General features: G+C 39.7%; 1 protein-coding gene across 5 annotated transcripts in view; it reads left to right on the top strand.

Annotated features, from left to right (window-relative positions):
• Positions 1-18,694, top strand: part of CDK14 (cyclin dependent kinase 14) — a 318,720-nt gene extending 300,026 nt beyond the window's left edge. For all 5 annotated transcript variants that reach the window (XR_002434949.1, XM_021386034.1, XM_021386037.1 and 2 more), the window contains one exon: positions 14,071-18,694. The gene's annotated coding sequence lies outside the window, so the exon portion shown is untranslated. The remainder of the gene's footprint in view (positions 1-14,070) is intronic.

Below are 18,934 nucleotides of genomic sequence, written 5' to 3' on the forward strand. Positions count from 1 at the left end.
ACTATGTATTTTATATTCTAAAAATAAATAATGTACTGTGCATGTTATGCATCAGCTCTAAACTTAATCACTTCTTAGGCATTTACAAATGAAAAATTAACTTCTTTGAATTAATAAAAATGCCCTGTTTCAAATATTGGTGTTCTAAAATTTTCCAGGATATGATTTCAGTGTCCAGTGTTGTCTATTGTACTTCTGTATAAAGGAAGTTTTGGTGCCTTACATTAAAATCCATGTGAAAGGGATACCACCAACTTAGTCAATTAGGTAAAATAAGCTAAAAGGTATTTCAGAAACCATGCTATTCCCAAGTCCCTAAGCTGTTATTAGTGAGTTAACAATAACATTTCTTATTTCAAAAATCTCCTTTTCAGCCTCCACTTACTACATAAGGAAAATAATTAAAATAGCTCCATGCAAAGCTCTTTCAAAGTACAGAGTATGTATCTCATTGAGTTTACAGTACCGTTATTGTAGCCTGTACTTGTAGGGATAAAAATGTTCTGATGAGTGAGAGTTACAGACTCTTGACATTCCCTTAAGCTATTTATTATATTTTTCAGAACTACCAGTGCCTTTTTTGGATCACCTTTTTTTTTCTTTTCATTTTTAACATGTGCTACTGCTAGACCTTACTCTAGAATCCTTTGTTTTGGGAATACTGAAGAGAGGAGAAGAGAAACCTTGCTGATGAGACCCTATGATCTACTTGCGTGCTATGTGGAAAATTGAAGACTTTATTCCTGTCAACTTTTGTTGCCACAGTCTGTGCATGGTAACAGCTCTGGTCTAACGTAATGGCAAAGGTGGACAAAACATGCTACATGATGCCATCAGGCACAGCACTGCCAGTCAGGCAAGGGAAGGGATTGTCCCACTCTGCTCTGTGCTGTGCGGCCTTGCCTCCAGCACTGTGTGCAGTACTGGGAAAGGACTTAGAGCTGCTAGAGAGTGTCCAAAGGAGGGCTGTAAAGATGGTTGAAGGGTCTAGAGGGCAAGACGTATGAGCTATAGCCTCTTTGTCACTGCCTATGCCAAGACCTGAGCACATCACCTACGGACAGAGAGGTAGCTTAATTCTTTGTTCATTCTTTACAGATGAGCTAGGTACTAATTTACTCATGTGTAACTGTTATAATCTTTCATACCTAAATTATATTGTATTTCTGGACAAAATTGAAAGAAAGGCATACTGTTTCAGAAGTGTCTAATAATCTGAGATTATAGGCTGTGTTTGTATGCAAAAGCCTGTACTTTAAGGTGAAGAGGAATAAGCTTATACAAGAATTCTGCTTGTAGAGAGCAATGCAGTATTCTCCTGGTGCATCTGTTTCACCTTCTTTTGAAAATTAGACCCAGAGCATGTGTCATGGAAGTGCTGGTTATTGTTCTGTATTGTTGCTATCTGCCCTTCTGTTCTCCCCTTTCTTTCTCTCCTTTCCTGTAAGAGTTTTCGGCTGCATGGCTTTGGTATTTTTCACAGAGCCCAGTTATACTTTACATGACTCATAAAATGAATACAAGCTAATCAGGCAGCTTGAACTTCAGTTGCCATGAACAAATGAAGACTTACGGGAGTGTCGTGCTATTCAGTAATGCTAGAGAAGTTCCAGTTTGAGAAAATCCATGGTAAATGAATTTATGTGCCCACCCAGATTTATTTTAATTAAAATCATCCATGATTCTTGGCTGCTGCTTTGACTATGAAGTACTTACAAATAAGCTTAATAGACATGTTTGTTTTTTCCACAGCTGTAAAAATACATATTCTGCTATACAATTGTTTTTCTTTATCTGATTTATTTAAATAGTTAGGTAAAGATGCAGTTTGTAGAGAGGTTAGAGGGTCAAAATCCTATTTAATTAACTTATACCCACTTGGGAAGCAGCCAAGGTAGAATAATGCAGTGAAAGTAAGCTTCAAATAATATGAAATCTTTGAAAATGTCTAACCACCTTTAGTGAAAAGCTTTCCTGTTCTTAACCTTGTGTCATTTAAACTATTTAAATGAGCTATGCAAAACCTCGCACTTATAATGGAGCTTCAAAACAAAAGATTAAGTATTTCTTGCAGTGACAAGAAAACTGATGCTTATGGTACTGAAAGAAAAGCCTCTATCTGACCATGATCCCTGCACTTGCATGCCATAAAATGCACGGAATGTTACACCTGATTTGGTGTCTACTATTTTTGCCACATACATGAAACCTCATGAGTGTGTGAAACTGGTTTTTAAAAACATATCTTTCAAAAACAATCAGGATTGTGGGGAAAGCCTCTGTGATATCTGAAGGGGGCCTGATTTTCGAAGGATGTAGTTGCTCCACATTTTCTAAAAATTGTGTCTATGAGAAATAACCACAATTTGAGTTTCCCAAATCATGTGTTATATTTGAGCATCTTAGTCATACAAGTGGAAAAGGCTCTTACCGCAGCCAGAGTGGGAACTATGAGAAATAAAATCACTGAGCTGCTTTGTGATCTCTCTATGTACTAGACAGGAGATCCTCACTGCTGTGTTGATGCTCTATTGACATGCCAATTCTGGAACGTTTTTTCAATTTAATGCCACAGAGGCCAGACCACACTGTGGAAATATATCTGTTTCAGTGCTCCATATGGTTTTGTATGCAAAAATGAAACTGACAGGGAAAAATTCAGCTGGCCTGAAGCTGCCAGTAACTGTTTCTAATGTCATAGATTTTTAGCAGTAATTCCAAGTGGGGTTTGTATAGATGAAAGGACTACAGTAAGTACTAGCAGAGCCAATGTGGAATGAGCATGGAGGCAACTAATATTCTATATAGACACCAGTGCTTTTGCCCTGCCCCATTCTAGTCTTAATGACTGTTAGTTTGGGAAACAATTCAAGTTTGGAAAGGTCAGCTCTGAAGACTTCCTGATCTCTCTGTCAGTCATATTGTATGACATTTGTGGAATGGGTGGACACACAGCTTAAGAGCTTTGGACATAATGGTATTTGGAAACATATTCCAAAATTTAAATCTATCTTTTACTTAACCTTGCCATTCATTTAATATACTGTAATCATGGGAAAGATCCTTGTGTTTCAGCATGTGAGGTCTACATTCTGTTTAATTGTATGCGTGCCTAAGAGTTGCAGTACTGTCCTAAAAATTGTATTTTAATTGACATGACCATTTTGGCATGATGTTTGGTCTCTGAAAAGCTATAGCAGCAAATAGACTGTATAACCAGATGGCTCTTACAAATAGCAGCTTTCAGCTAGAAGGATCTAAGCTATCCAGAATGTGACTATAATGATGTCTGTTTGGTCCAGCTAAAATAAAAGCTGTTTTAACTCCACATTCTGGATTAATTAAAAATTGCTTGCTGGTTTAAAAAGTACTCTCTTTTTGAAAAGAAACTCTAGGACAAACACTAAAAAAATAAAAATACAGGTGAAAATGGATTTTTTTCCTAAGTTAGCCTTCCATCTTTCTTCTTCTTCCTTTGCCTGAACATTCATACTCCCATCTCCAAAGAACAACTGAAAAACATAACTCAATGCCAAACTGCCTGTAGATACTTTCAAGCTACTACAATGATTTTGGTAATGATAATCATTCACACGTTGTTTTCTTAATGTTTACCATTTCTCTTTGGGAACTGAAGTTATTTATAGTGTTGTGGATCCATCGCAGAGATATCTATAAGTTCCAAGGTGTCTTTGGTTCTCTTTGTTGATTAGAAAAATGATCCACGCCAATTTCAAGACTATGCCATTGCTGCTTTGCACTGGTTTGCGTTAGAAGCATTACATTTGTTCCAAAAGCACTTACCTTTCAAAAAGAAACGTGTAATATTAGCAATTATATGTATACAAAATGCCCTGTTTTAAAGAATGGATACATCAATCTTTGCATGAGGTAGTGCCTGATTTTCAGGAGTAGGTGAATGCTAATGAGTCAGCTGGCAGGCAGTTAGTCTATTGTACGTCATTTTCTCCAGCAGACTGCTCTGGCAGGGTACAACCTAGCAGCTCTATGGCAGCCGTGGGGAGAAAAAACATGACAGGGAGAACCAGGAATAAATTTCTGATAAACTTCTCTGAATGTATTATTTCTTGCTACAATGGAAGGGGGAAGAGGAGTGAGACAGTCAGGCATGTCATCACATCTGACTTGTGAGCTGGTCAACTCATAGTAGAAATGTGCTGAAGTTCAAGTTGATGAATAGCCCTGTTAAATAACAGTGACTATCAGGCCTGAGACAGGCAGTCAGGAAGTTTCATTCATGGTATGGTATTTGAGTTGGGGTCTAGATGATCTGCTCTCCCCAAACACTAGGTTTCTTCATCCAAAGCTAAATCATAGGATCATAGAATTAGCTAGGTTGGAAAAGACCTACAAGATCACCTAGTCCAACCATCCACCTACCACCAATAACCCCACTAAACCATGTCTCTCAATGCTATATCTAAACGTTTCTTGAACACCTCCAGGGACGGTGACTCCACCACCTCCCTGGGCAGCCCGTTCCAGCACCTGACCACTCGTTCAGAAAAGTAGTATTTCCTAATGTCCAGCCTGTAGTGAAGACCACCACATCTGATATTCGTTCGTAACTTGTCACCCTGCCCGCAAGGACTACTTTCTGTCCCCGGTCACGTCGTCGCATTTACACATCAATATGATGAGCGGCAAAATGGCGTTTACTGTTAAAAGCTACAAAACTATATAGTATATCTTATCTTTTACTAGACTGTTCCAGAAGCTCACACAGGCCCCTGGCCAATCATATTGAATATCCCGCTCTGGCCACTCTCTTCCGAAAGGCCATACACGGAGTTGTTATACACTTTGTTATGAAAACAAAGAAGGACAGCCTCTCCTTCTTATGACACGGGTTCAAGTAAAGTAGGTGAACCAATAGCAAGCATATGAGGAAGGACCTTCAGCGTTACAGCCCGAGTACTCAGTAACATGCCTACTACCACACCAGCCTAAATCTCCCCTGGCGCAACTTGAGGCCATTCCCCCTTGTCCTGTCACCAGTTACAAGAGAGAAGAGGCTGACCCCCAGCTCACTACAACCTCCCTTCAGGTAGTTATAGAGAGTGATAAGGTCTCCCCTGAGCCTCCTCTTCTCCAGACTGAAAATATCATCGTATAAAGAATCTGAAGCTTTTCTATCCCTTCTAAGGTCTCTGAGCTCTGGTTGAATATAACTTGAAGCTTCACAATCTCTTTAACATCTCCTTGATGTGTTGGTGGGCCAATATATTTGTATTGCTAAGAAATGAAAACCAACCCCAAAAATGCAAGAATTTTTAGTTAGATGCATGGGCTCTCAGCTATCTCTTGTTTGCTGCTCCCTTGAAACATGCACAAGAGATTATCCTTATTAGGCAATCTTAGGGGTATTCCCAGACCTTCTCAGTATAGTTTGCTTTCTTTTTAATTAGTAGGTCATTATGCGACTTCTGTCTGCTTCCCTAAGTAGCCAAGCTAAGGCAGATTTTTCTGCGTTTCTGGGTACCTGAAAATAATTAGCCATTTGTGGGTTTGAAGGTTGCTTCAGCCTTCAGAAAGTGAAGCTTTGCTATGAGCAATGCACTGGGGAAGGGCTGCTAATGAAAAATAAGGATGAAACTCCAAGATTTTATCTTTGCAGGCAAAAACAGCATAAAAAATCTGCTTGGCTCTATCCAGGCAGTTCCTTCTTGCTCCCTTACCATTTTTCAGTCCCTCTAGTTGTGCCAGTGCAACTATTTATAAGTTTATATCAAACTGAATCACTGAGAAGACCTGGGTTTAACATAATGTCGCTTCTGATACTTCTTGTTATCCAGTGCTCAGGCAGTTTTATTAGGAGAAGTAACAGGAATACAAGTTACAGGGCAGGAATTAATAGAGAGTGAGCTTTACAGGCAGTGGGAATTTCTTAACTTGACTTTGCCACAAAGATGAGACATTGTGGAAGGGTACCACAGCTCAGCTGACTTACACCTCATTGCTTGTGCTTGAACCTCCAGCCTCTTTGCTTCTTCAGCAAGAAGAAATCTATCACCATAACTGATAGACCATTTTTGCTTTCTTTCAGATATTTTAATTAAACTATATACAAATTTGATTCAGGCATAGCATTTATTGATCTTTTTCAGGGCAAAGAACTGGTGCTGCGGCTGAGATAAGGACCTCTCTGTGTCAAACACTGGCAAAAACTACGTTTGGGTTCTTTCGTTGTAGATCCAGTTCTTATTCTGTCAGTTCTTTGGCAGACTTTTTGCAAGTATCAGGGTTAGAAACATAATGATTTAGGCACCACATCAATCAAAAAATAGAGGGAGAGGAGGAGAGGGGTTGGGGCTTGTTTGGGTTTCCTGTATATTGGAATCCGGAGAATTTTATATTACATCTTGGAGTTTTTCTACTGATATAATCACAAGTGGAAAGTATATTCTTGCAAACAAACAACACTAATGTTTTTCTGGTCTTGATGTATGCCTTTTTGTTTGTTTGTTTTTGTGATTTCTTTTTTGTTTTCAGTAAAGTTTCTGTGGCTGTGCTTGCAAACTATATTGAGCTCAATAACACTGCTATTTTTGTAACTTTGTCTGAAGTATTAGTTTTCCCAGAGCTCACTCACAGAGGGCTGTGCTTTATTCTCAAAAACTAGAAGATATGTAGTAGATTCAGTCCTGGCCATTTTTCATGTGAAGCCTTATTCAAATGGTAATTGTAAAAGGCTTTGTGGACTTTGTTCTCCACTCAAAGAAAAAACTTCAGCTATGGACAGCTAGCGTAGTAAAGAATTTTTGCTGAAAGACTTGGAGAAGACTAATTTGGAAGTTACCACAACCACTCAAAAGTTTAAGGTATACCTACAAATCAACTGTGAAACCAAACATGTTATTAAATGTCACTGGAAGTGAATACTGTTGATAAAATATTACAGTAATGGTCAGGACTTGCATTCCTTTTTTCCTAGCAAGACATACTATGAAGGAATTAATTATAATATTTTGAAGAGAGCTGTGTGCATAGTATTATGGTTGGTTGGTTTGCAATTATTGATATGCATAAATGCTACTTAGCAACTAGTGTGTAGTTTAAGGGTTAGTTTCCACTCTGCAGAATCAATCTCCCACATTTGGCCGTCAGATAGATGTTCACACAGTACTAGGTGATGCAGGATTCTCATTTTGGATGACTATTATACACAAAGGCATAAACTGGAAAACTGACAGTCCAAGTAAGGATTTCAACAAGCTCCAAAGTTTGCAGTTGTCTTAATACTATATTTTTTGTTAAATTTAACTGTATTTATGTAATTCGAACTGTTGATGGCTCTAACTAAAATTGGGCACTCATCTGGGGAGACATTCTAAACCCAAAGGCTGGAATGTAAAACAAAACCTCTGTTACAAAGCAGAAGTTGCAGAGGGATAAAGTGAATTGCCTACGGTGACATTCAGTAGCAAAGTCAGATCTTGGTTTTCTGCTTCCCAGCTCCATATCCACTGAGCCACTGTGGCTGTTCACCTTTAGTGAGGTTATGCCACGTTGTTTACTTTGATGTATGTATACTCATAAAATTGGTTTGTTTATAAATTTGTGTTTCTATTCCAATGTTTAATTTTCTGACTGGTTTACAGTCCTCATCCAGCACTCAGCTCTTTAAGGGTCATCCCCTCACCCACTGTGGCACCAAGCAGTGATCCTGTGGTCACCTCACGCAAATTACTTTGTCTGGAGTTGCAGTGATCTGCACAAAGCCCATATGGGAAAAAAAAAAAATTGCAGGAAGACAAATTCTGAAGACAGCGATGTACTTATATATAATCTATATTCTGATTCATACATGAACAGCTTATAAAAGAAGATACAGGAATATCCATGGCAGAAGATACAGTCTGGTAGAGCCAGCACATATAAGAAAATCAACACAGAATATCAGACATGGCAGAAAAGAGCCAGGAAAGGGAAAAGAGCTAGGAAAAGAAAAAATCATCAGTAAATGCCTTATTAGTTATTTTTCAAATGGGGTTTACTTTTGATGACTGTTTGTAGTAAGTGTAAGTATCCCAGGCAGTACTGTGTTCTCTGAACGGCCAGCATTTACCATGAGATGTCAGCTGAACATTCAATGAGATTTAATGTTACTGAATAAATGTAAAGTGAATTTTAAAAGGTGTATATAAACAGAGGAAGGTGAGAATGTCCTCTCTTTATAATGTGCCAGTGTAAGAAAAAGATTGGAAGTCACATTCATGTTGCATTTAGCAAAGACGGATAAAATTGATGTTTTGGCCACACTGGTATCTCACACATGTTAAGCTAAAACTTCTTTAATTCTTTCTTACTGAAAAATCTTGAGTTAACTGACCATATCAACACAGGCTTCCGCATGAGCTGAAATGAAATTGACTTATTAATTCAACTTCATTAAACTCCTGAATATTCCTTTATAACCTGTCTCAGAGAAGAGGATAGTTCATTTCAGTGCTATAGTTCATTTCAGAAGTGATATAAATCCACCATTTTCTCTGTGTGTTATATGTTTGAGTTCAGGAATCACATACCAACCTGCAGCAAAGAATATTTTCTTCCAACACTTCTCAGTCTGTTAAAAAAAAAAAAAAAAAGCACCATAGTTTTTCTAGTGTCATTTTTTTTTTTCTTTTAAATAAATTTTTAATGACAGCCTTAAGTCTTACCTCTCCAGTGTATTTTGGGACTTCGGTAACTAGACAAAACTAAAGCCCAGAAGAAAGCAATTGTAGCAATCTTATATTTAGCCTTAGTGAACATTGTTCTTCAAGAACCACAAACGAGGTACAGTCCATTGAAGAAAAGCTTTCAACAAAGCTAGGCAGTACACTGAAGACCTCTGAAGATATGCAGAGAAACTTTACAGGCAGCAGTCTACTGAGCTTTGTCCATGGGGTAATTCAGAGCCTGAGCTAACAGTACTGCAGATCATTTATTTTTCATACATTAGAACAATTGCTTTGCTGTTATGTCTCACAGAAATAAAAGTTCCCTCAGAAACAGAGCCATTCCATGTTCTAAAGCACATACTCATATAAACGTTTTTCTATGCACCTATGCTTTCCACACACACTCATACATACATGTTATTTGTACACTTGTGTACATATACTGCAGACAGATGTAAAATGGGTATGTATGTACATATGTATATAAAGATCTGAAGGGAGAAAAGAATTTATGGGAGGCTGGCTAGATTTAATTTGTCTGCTTGTATTTAGCACTTAAGGGCTTATATGCTCAGTTTGCTCAAAAGAGTGAAGAAGTACTCCTTGCTTATGCTTCAAATCAGAAATGCATGAAGTGCAGCTGCAGAGATAATACATTCTCCCCAAAGGCTTTGGCTGAGCAAATTAGGTGTCAATGGGGTGCCTGCGCAGGCAGTACTCTCTCTAATTAGTCTCTTGAGCCTAGTTGGTGGCGGGTATAAAATGATCTAATCAATTGGTCTGTGTCTGATGGTACGTGTGAAAATCCTGGCAGGCAGAGCTGTCTCCCACAGGTCACTCACCTGCACAGCGGGAACGCTCATTTTCATTTTTCATCTCCTCCATCACATGATGCTGACAGTTGGTTTTAAGAAAACTGAATCCAAAAAATATCTGGTTCATAGGGCATGTAGGTCAAAATAAAATTGCATTATGGGTATTGGTGATCCAATTAATTAATATTTATAGCAACGAATTGCATGCAGATATTATCCGAGCGCAAATAATATTGAAAATGTTTGGTTGGCTTTTTAAAATGACTCCTGTAACAAAGAGAGGAAGAAAAGCTGTAGGGGAAAAATCACCTGTTAATAGTGTACTTTTTTTAGAGAGGATGAACGATATCAGTGGCATCTATATGTCTGGCGGAGGGAGAGAATGAATATATTGTTGATGATCTTAAATACCCCACATTTCAGCTCACAGGAATGCAGCATCTCCAGTTGTCAGCTCACATTTTGGTTTTAAATCTGATGTTGTAGAATGAATACTCTTATAATAATGCTAAATCAGCTGCAACATAAATAGACCTGCACTCTGGGCATGCTTTGCATGCTAAGGACACTGCGGGAGCACAGCTCCACCCTATTTTATAATTTATACAGAAATTAAAAGCACCTAGAGAAGGATGCTGATGCTGCCAAAAAGAGCATGTATTGAATTGGTGATTTGCATTTTTAAAGGAAATGGCATTATTTTATTAATTAAAATAATGGAAAATATTTGGGATCTGAGGGCCATTGAGTCATCCTCCTCCACCTCATTTGCTGAGTGCATGATTAATGTTTAAATTATAAGCTTTGGTATCCTTTGTTACATCAAGAGCTCCTATGCTCTGACACTGGCCACTACCATTTTAAGGTGGGTGCACACCTTATTTTATCCCACTTAGGATCTGCGCCAAACAGGATGTATGCAGCAGATGATTTCTCTAGATAACAAATATATAATTGTGTTACTTGATTTAGGTTGCTTCATGTTTTTTTTCTTTCAAGCGCATCATTAACTTGCTTGTAATCTTCTAGTGAGTTCATCATGAAAATCAAAACTGCCTGGACCTGTGGTGAAAAAGAATATAAGTTCATTTTTAAGGCAGTCTGTTTCAGGGTCCTTTTTTTTTTTTTTTCTTTCTTTCTTTTTTTTTTTTTTTTTTTTTTTTTTTTTTTTTTTTTAGAAAGGAGATCTGAAAGAACCCTATTTTGCTCTTGGGAAATCACAAGTTGTAAATATTCCATTTAACAATTTATGCTTTTATAAGCAAAGCTGTGACCAGAGGCCATAAACACAATCTGCCAAGTCACAAAGCAAAACTTTGATTTGTATGATCAGGAAAATGCATTAAATTCTAAGCAAGGGTATTTCTAAAATATATCTTTAAAAAATGCAAACATGGAATACTCAGCCATCTGGGGACTGAACGGCAGCACTGTGTGGTGAGCCTTGCTTCAGGAACTGCCTCGGGTCCTGCTTGTGTGAACAACCCATGCTTCAGTTCAACAGCCCCACTGGAGAAACAATGCTTTTTTTTAATACAAAGTCTGGTTCCCACCAATCTACAATTCTGTGTTTGTTTTACTGTGAATTTTCTGCTGTGGACAAATAGAGACCCTCTTCTTCCTCCAGTGTAGGGCGGTGTCTATGGATGTGACACAGCGAGTCTTGTAAGGCAAACAAAAAGGGAAGGAGGCCTTCTGCCCCACGGCGCAGTGGTTACAGCACGTCCCTGAGAGGGCCTCCCCGTGTCAGCTCCTTCCTCTGCCTCAGGACAGGTGAATCTCTGTTCCCCATTTCCCAGGAGAAGGCGTTAACCACAAGGCAGAGGGAAGGGATTTCACCTGTTGACTCCACTTGGAATCATCAATAAGTATTCAGTGAATTAGAGACTCCAATGAAAGCATTATTTATTCCCCAGCAAATATATTCCTAACCACCGGGCCTGTTCCTGTAAGGATTTTATACAACACAGAACTGCCTCAGCAGCAAAACTCAGGGTTCAGCATCAGAACGACCTGGCCATCCAGGTGCTGGTGGGAGCAGCGGGAGGGCTGCGCACATGCCCTGAACAGGGCAGGTGAATGTATCTTCAGAGAGATGGGGATCACCAGCCACACTCTGGTTCTGGTTGCGCTCTGTCTTCCAGTCTTCCCCAGCCAGATCCACCTGGGAAATTTGGAATGAAATCACCTTTCTTTTTCTCATTGAGTCTCCTGTTTGATCTCAGCCTTGTTCTGCACTGATGCTGGCAGCAGTTGCAATATGCTACGGTTATTCCCTCTATTAAATGGTGGCAGCTTTGTTCATTTCTAGGGAAGCTTTTAGCATTACAGGGATTGATTCTGAAAGTTCAGGATTCTGACAAAGGTATTCCCCATCTCCAAGGCTCAAGGCCTGCCTTTGCCTTGGGAATGTGTGATCAGCTTTGCCTGCAGAGCCATACTTGAAGCCAGAAAATGTAGTATTGTCATTGGTGAATTTTAGCATACCCCCAAGAGAAACGTGATGCTGGCCTCCTTTGGAAAGTGCCTTGAGGTCAACTGATAGAAAGGAAAAGCTCTCTGTAATTAATGTAATTATCTAATTAAGATGCAGTTTTCCTCAAATCTGAGCATTTGGTAACTCTTAGAGAAGCTTCTTTGTCTTTTATCATTTAGTCACTTGTCCTCAGTGTTCTGGCAGGATCTAGATCTCCAGCAGTTTGAGCATAGCCTGAAATCAAACACTTGTCCTCGGCCTGTGCAGACCCAGGTTTCCAAACTGCAAGCTTACTTCTTTGTCAGGAGGGGCTCCAAAGTGGTCATCTCCCAAAAGTATTGTGGTTTGGTTTGGTTTGATTTGATTTGGTCTGTTTGGTTTCTTTTAAGGAAGGAGGAGTAGAATTTGGGCAAAGGTGTTAACCATGTTTCACCAGTAAGCAGTGGTGAATCTCAGCATGTTCCAAATACTGCTTTTCTTTTTGAGTTTATGAAGAGTAAACTAAACTCTAATATATTCCTTGAAACAAGGTTTATTGGGGCTTCAGCCAGACTCCTCGACCCTGGGGACTTTCATGTGGAACAGACATTCCAGAGGCATTTGGGAAACAACCCAAGCAGGACTCAGGAGGTGGCAGACCAAGCTCCAGGAGATGCTGCCGTGCATCGTTAAGAACAGGCTTTTGTTAATCCAGTTCAGGAGTTCTGGCACTTGAAGGGCAGAAGAAGAGCTCTCGAGAACCGCAACAGGAACGCTGCATGCTATGAAAGTCAGATGTAGTGTAGAGATTAGGCTGATGAAAGCCACAATTAAAATTTTATGCTTGAAACTGATGCCTTGTTTTTCTCCTGCTTTTGAAATGAGGGCTAGACTAGATTCACTGGCACCTGCACTGAGTTTGATTTAAATAGTTCTAGGACATGCTAATACAAACCAGTTCTAAGCTCAATGAATATGTAATTTTAAGTTTTCTTTTAGTTAAGTGCTAAAATTTCTCCATATCTGACTGTCTTCCTGCAACTACATTTTATAAGGGTAGCAGGTTTGTAGTTATAATCCTTGGTCTTGAAAATCTCTGTAAAACAAATATACTTTGAACTTCGTAAAACTGCAGAATTTCTCAGCATTATCAGAAAATGCAGTCCCACTTTATTACTTGGCATAGAATTCCACCTGAACATTTATTAAGAGCTAAGTATGTTAATTATAAAATCCTTCCAATGGCTCCAGTCTATCTAGCCTTCATTTAGCCCTCACCTAGCTGGTCCTGCAGTTGTTAGTTTTGTTTTAAAGTAATGCTTCCCACATTCTTGGCCTGCCTCCTGCTTGGTGTAAGTCTCAGAGACACCGCCGTATGTCCTTGTAGGTCCAGTCACTGCGTTGAGCCTCTATAGCCAGGAACCATTAGCAGAGGGAAGGACAATGTACGCAAATCTCTTGGTACAGTGTTTACTTTCCGTATATGAAAGGAGAGGTTTTTGGTATCTTTTTATAAATAGAAAAACACCCAACTAAAGGTGAATGCAGCACACCACATTGCTCCATAACCTGGCAGTGTTTACAAAAGTGGCATTACCGTGAGGTACCTCCAATAACTCTTTGGAAGCAAAGCTGAGGAAACCTTTCCTCAAACTGGTCACTAGAGTTCCTGTAAAACTCATCACTGGGACTCCATAAGAAAAGGGGCAAAAAGAGCTTTTAAACTCCTGAAGCCATGCCAGCGTTCAGTAACCTTCCTTTGCATTCCTGGGGTGTGACCACCTTTAGAAGAGCTGACAGTCTATATATAGCTGCCTGTAATTTCCATGGAGAATGTGAGCGCTGATGGCACCTCTGAAGATTAGCACTTGGGCCAGATAGACATGAATATGGATAAATATATCTCACTTAGGCAACCAGCATGATGAAAACATCAGTGTTCTAAGCTTGTTTTCTTGAGGTTCCAGCTCTAAAAGTGCTTTGGATGTTTGTCCTTTGCACTGAGCTGGTGTTTTCATAACTGGCTTTGGACTAATCTATTACATACCAAGTAAAAAATCATTTAAAAATGCAAGTCATGAAGCTTATTATAATTTATATTGTTTCCTTACAGGATTAAATTTACCAGTTTGGAGGAGGGAAACAAAAACCTAATGAGGAGGCCGACACCAGGAAGGAACCATGGCCTGTTTCCTTTCTTTCTCTGTGGTGGATTTCATTCAAAAGAAAATTGAAGCTGGCAAGACCCTGTTTTTCCCTGCAATTTATTTAAAACCTTGCACGCATTTGGATACCTTGTGATTTCAGAGAACTATGTGAAGATTAAGCTTTTGCTTACTGATACATGGCATGTACTCTTTCAGTCTTTTGTGTTTGATTTTGTTTGATTTTCCACTGCAGCGCTGCATCTTTGTAAGGATTTTTATGCTTTCACCAGCAATGTCTTAAATACATTAAGACAACACATTCGGTGTTCACACTTCTTCAGTAATGACTGTACAAAAAAGCCAGTGGTGGCATAAAGGACTGTGCTTTCTTTGAGAGTTGTGCACATATTGCAACCAATGGGAAGACAACTTCTGCCAGACCAAGCACGACTTGGGCTGACAATTACAGCACCTTGCCACTACTCCTGAAGTGGTGTTGGGTTCTTTCTTTTCTCATTATCTCCTCAGACCATTTATATCCATTTTATAAACATGGCAATAACCGCATGTTTACTTCAGCACTCTGAATTTGGTTACTCTGCTTAGGCTATGTAGCATGCCAGTTTTGGAAATAGGCCTGTGAGAAAGACAAAGCAAAAATGAGATGCGCTCAGCTGACAGATACACGACAAATTCCCTATGGTTTTATTCCCTTTGTGAGTATTTCTTTCTTTTGTGGGTCTTGGCTCACATCTCCATGTTTTTCCTCACGCTGTTTACGTTTTGGAATGTTTTCTTGAAAGGAAAGCAGAGATGCTGAAACGGTTCCATTTAATTCAAGGCAGATACTAAGGTACGGAGACATTTTTCTTGAATGAGCCATTAAGTCTAGCTGTGTTATTTTGCTGCTTACGGAGCGAAAGAGAGAGTTTTCCTTATCCCAAATGGTTTGCTGTTCCACACGAAAGCACTTTTCAAATGATTTTCTATAGGTATCCTGATCTGATTGGAAGGCACTACCAGATGATGTGTCTTTAAATCGCTTTTCTGAATGAATCATTCAAATGCAAACTTTGCAAGAAACAAAGCTGTGTGATATTAGGCGAGGAAGCCCCTGCCACATTGTGTTCAGGGGTGGATAAAACTGCCCTGATCATATACAATGCTTTGCATTCAGACAGAGCAGGGCACAGTGAGAAAACCACTGTTGAGTTATGCTCCTGCTCAGACTGAACCGCTTGCTAGGCAATATTATTCTACACATAAATTTGACATCCTTTGCTTGCTGGATGCATTGAATTACATTTTTAAGAAGTGCGGTAACACTTGGGTTAGCTTTCAGTGTTAAAAAGGAGGGGTGAAAGGATTTGTGCTATGCCATCTTATTAAACTCCAGCAGTGTTTAATAAGAAAAGAACACCCAATAAGGCAAATCCTTGAATGCTCAAGTAGCTACGAAAGGCCTCTTAATGAACTAGCATATGAGTCTACACTTTCAAAGAGTTGAACCATGGAAATATTCTCAATATTTGCACAGCCATTAAAACACAGTTTCCCCCAATGACATCTCTCTTTCAGAATCTGGTAAAAGCCATCTGAAAGCCACTTTCAGTCACAATCCTATTTAGAAGTTAATACAGTTTTTCTCCTGTATTTAGGAGGGGAAAAAAAGTGACCACTGAACTTTTGACTTTGTCACACACTGAAACTGCCTTAGACGTGGTGTGTTTGGGTTTCATGTTTCTTTTTTTTGTAAGAGAAAAGTCTTTTATACATTATCTTTGCTACTTAAACTCTGTGCAGTTTGATGATTGAAATTAGCTATTTTTAGAAAAAAAAAAGTCATGCTGCAAAAATCTGAAGATTTTTGAAAATGTAAGATTTCAATTAGGAATATAAAGGTAGTTGCATAGACACATCTACTGGGCAGCTTAAATTGGGAAGCACGCAGTTACGCTGCTCAATTAAACATCTGAAGGTTTAATATAGAGACTAATTCCCTAACTGTTCCCACATCCCTAGCACATTGCTGTCCATAGTGAATCACATCATGTTTGCTTGTGGAGTGTATGTGTGTGTGTATGTGTGTATACACACACGTGCACGTGAGATTATCTTCTCTGCCCCTTTCCCACTTTTAAGCAACCACTGAAATAATTAGAGTTGGTCCAGAAATCTTCAAACTCAGTTGCCCAAAGCGCACAAACATCTAGGTTCCTCAGCAGTAACTTGTTTTTCATCAGTAGTGGGTCTATCTTGGCACTGATCAGTTAAGGAATGACCCGAATCTCTTGAGCACCTCCTTTCTAGTTGTTCTGACTGCCTGTGGTGACACGGGTCTGCTGTCACCCGCAGAGATCTTTCTACCTGCACCAAAGGGACCTGCTGCACATTATTCTCCTGGATCATGAAATCTTCCGGGAACCCTAAATTTTTATTTCATTTTATTTTGAGAAAATGGGAGTACCTTTATCCAGGGCATGGACTGTACAGCCTTTTTCTCCCTTTTTGTCTTTCCAGCAGAGCCCTTACCTGCATCAGCAACCTGACAGACACCCCTCAGTTAGGGTCCCCTGGCAGTCATCCCACCTCCCCAGCATCTTGCAGGTTTTCACCACAGCCCTTCTCAGTGTTGATGAACTGACTTTTTAAACCCTATCAATGTCCTTGAGGCAGAGTCAGGGAATATCAGTAGCATTACCCTCTTTTTTTTCTCATCCTTCCCAAACCAATTCCCTGAAGAATATTCAAAGGGACAAGAAAACAATCAGCCTGGTCTTCCAGACATGCTACAGGTCTTGGGAATGCAGTGTTTCATGCCATCAACAGTCAAAAGTTAGTTTAAAGGGACGGTATTCTGTGGGGCACAGTCCTTGAGAAACCGTGGGACTCAGCCGGAGCTGACAGCCGTCAGCTGTGTAATTTTTGTTTTCTCGCCTGAGCCCCAGCAGATCCTTCCTGATGATACCAAGAGGATGTGGCTCAGCTGCAAGAGGGACAAGCAGCCACAGGGCAGCAGTAGGCAGATAAAAGTGGGAGGGTGTGTTCTGACTCTACGATATCAGGTGAATGGGGAAGGGAAGGTGATGATAGAGATGGCCTGTGTGATACGGAGATTCCTTACAAGTTCACATTCACAGAACCCAACTTTATTACAAGTTGAGCATCTGGAGGTGGCTTAGTCGCACTCCAGCTGGGGTCAGCTCAGCTCCAATCTGCACCCAGCAGGCACAGCACCAGGCAGGACGCTCCAGCACTCAATGTTACACTGTTGTATGATGTCCCGGGTCAATGAGTCCTTCCAGTTCTCACTATTGTTTTTAAACAGGATCATGTTTTAGGATAATGTCAGTACATGCAACACTGAAAATTCAATCTACAGTAGACAGAGGCACTGGGGTTTCCATTTTCTCTTTGTTGTGTGGGGATCACGGACTTCAGACTCCTGTGGAAGAGGTTAGGGTAATAAATTCCCTTTGGCTGGGGGGTGACGTCCACTCCTGTGTGCTCTGTCAGTGCACACAACTGAATGTGTAGTCAATGCTCCGGTATGCTCATATACAAAATACTCATCTGTGAATATAACTGGGTTTTGTAATCTTTGTTATATAAAATGTTTAGGCTGTACAGACTGGGGAGCAAAACACTGACACCCCATATAAATAGAATTATGTTGTGTTACCGAGCGTAACAAAACTCTCCCCTACCAGCAGTTAGGTGGAGGGACCATATGTTACTGCCTTGCGTTCTTCACGTGAGCAAAAAATCTAAAAGTAAAGGATGCACTAAAAATTCCCATCCCCCAAAATGCATTTCAATGGTGCTGCATACAAAATCCCAGCTTGCCAGCTTCCACGCGGGTTTTCGTATGGTGCACTAAGAAGCATTCTTTTTTTAACAAATAAAAAGGGGAGGGCTGGTACATGAAAACAATGTTAATGTAATTAAATATATATATATATACTTCAGAAGAACAGCATAGTAAGCAGTACAGTAAATAAATGTTACATTATTTGTTACACCTTGTAATTTGTCTGTATTATGAAAGATGTAATGGTTTGTCAGCTGTAACTGTTGTTTTCTTGTAACATCATATTGAATAAAGTGTAGCAGAATCTCTCTTCTCCTTTGTATATGTGGTCTAGACCTAAATAATGGAATAAAGCCTTTCTTTTCTTTTTTATTCTACAGCAAATGAATAAGAAATGGTTGTAAACAACAGATTTTCATGAACTGAAAAGCACTCAGAAGCAGGCAGGCATTTACGCAGCAATTAATTGAAAAGATCAGGCACCGATTCAGCCAAACACATGAGCTTAATCAAAATTACCCAGCTGCATCGGGCAAGGCTCTGCGCGCAGCACACTTCGGTCTGCGCTGGTTACTAAGTTCGCTGTCTGGTGTCTCTTTCCATGTGTTATATCCCTGTATGACAACGACAACGGGCATAGTTACAGTACATTGCGATTTAACTGGAAGTGTTAGAAGGGATGGTTTTCTGCCAAATTTGCATCTGCCTTTGTACGGAGAATGAACTCTGGCTTATTGCAGCTTCTCTTGAAATAAAGACCTGATAATTCTTGTGGAAAATTATGTAAAGCACGTGTTACACATGTTTTTTCACAATTTTGATGCAGGAGCTGGATTTACACCTGCTTGTACCTGGTTATTTGTCTCAGTCACTAAGAACGTGCTGCTTGGGTTCTTAACCCAGTTATTTATCTGTGCATTACAGCTTTCCATAGGCAAGTGCTCACGTACGGTGTATACAATCAATATGTGCCTTCGGTTCTTTTCTTTCCTTTCCATTGCTTCCAGCTTTTTGATATC

This window comes from Numida meleagris, chromosome 2, assembly GCF_002078875.1.
Source record: "Numida meleagris isolate 19003 breed g44 Domestic line chromosome 2, NumMel1.0, whole genome shotgun sequence".
Classification (NCBI taxonomy): domain Eukaryota; kingdom Metazoa; phylum Chordata; class Aves; order Galliformes; family Numididae; genus Numida; species Numida meleagris.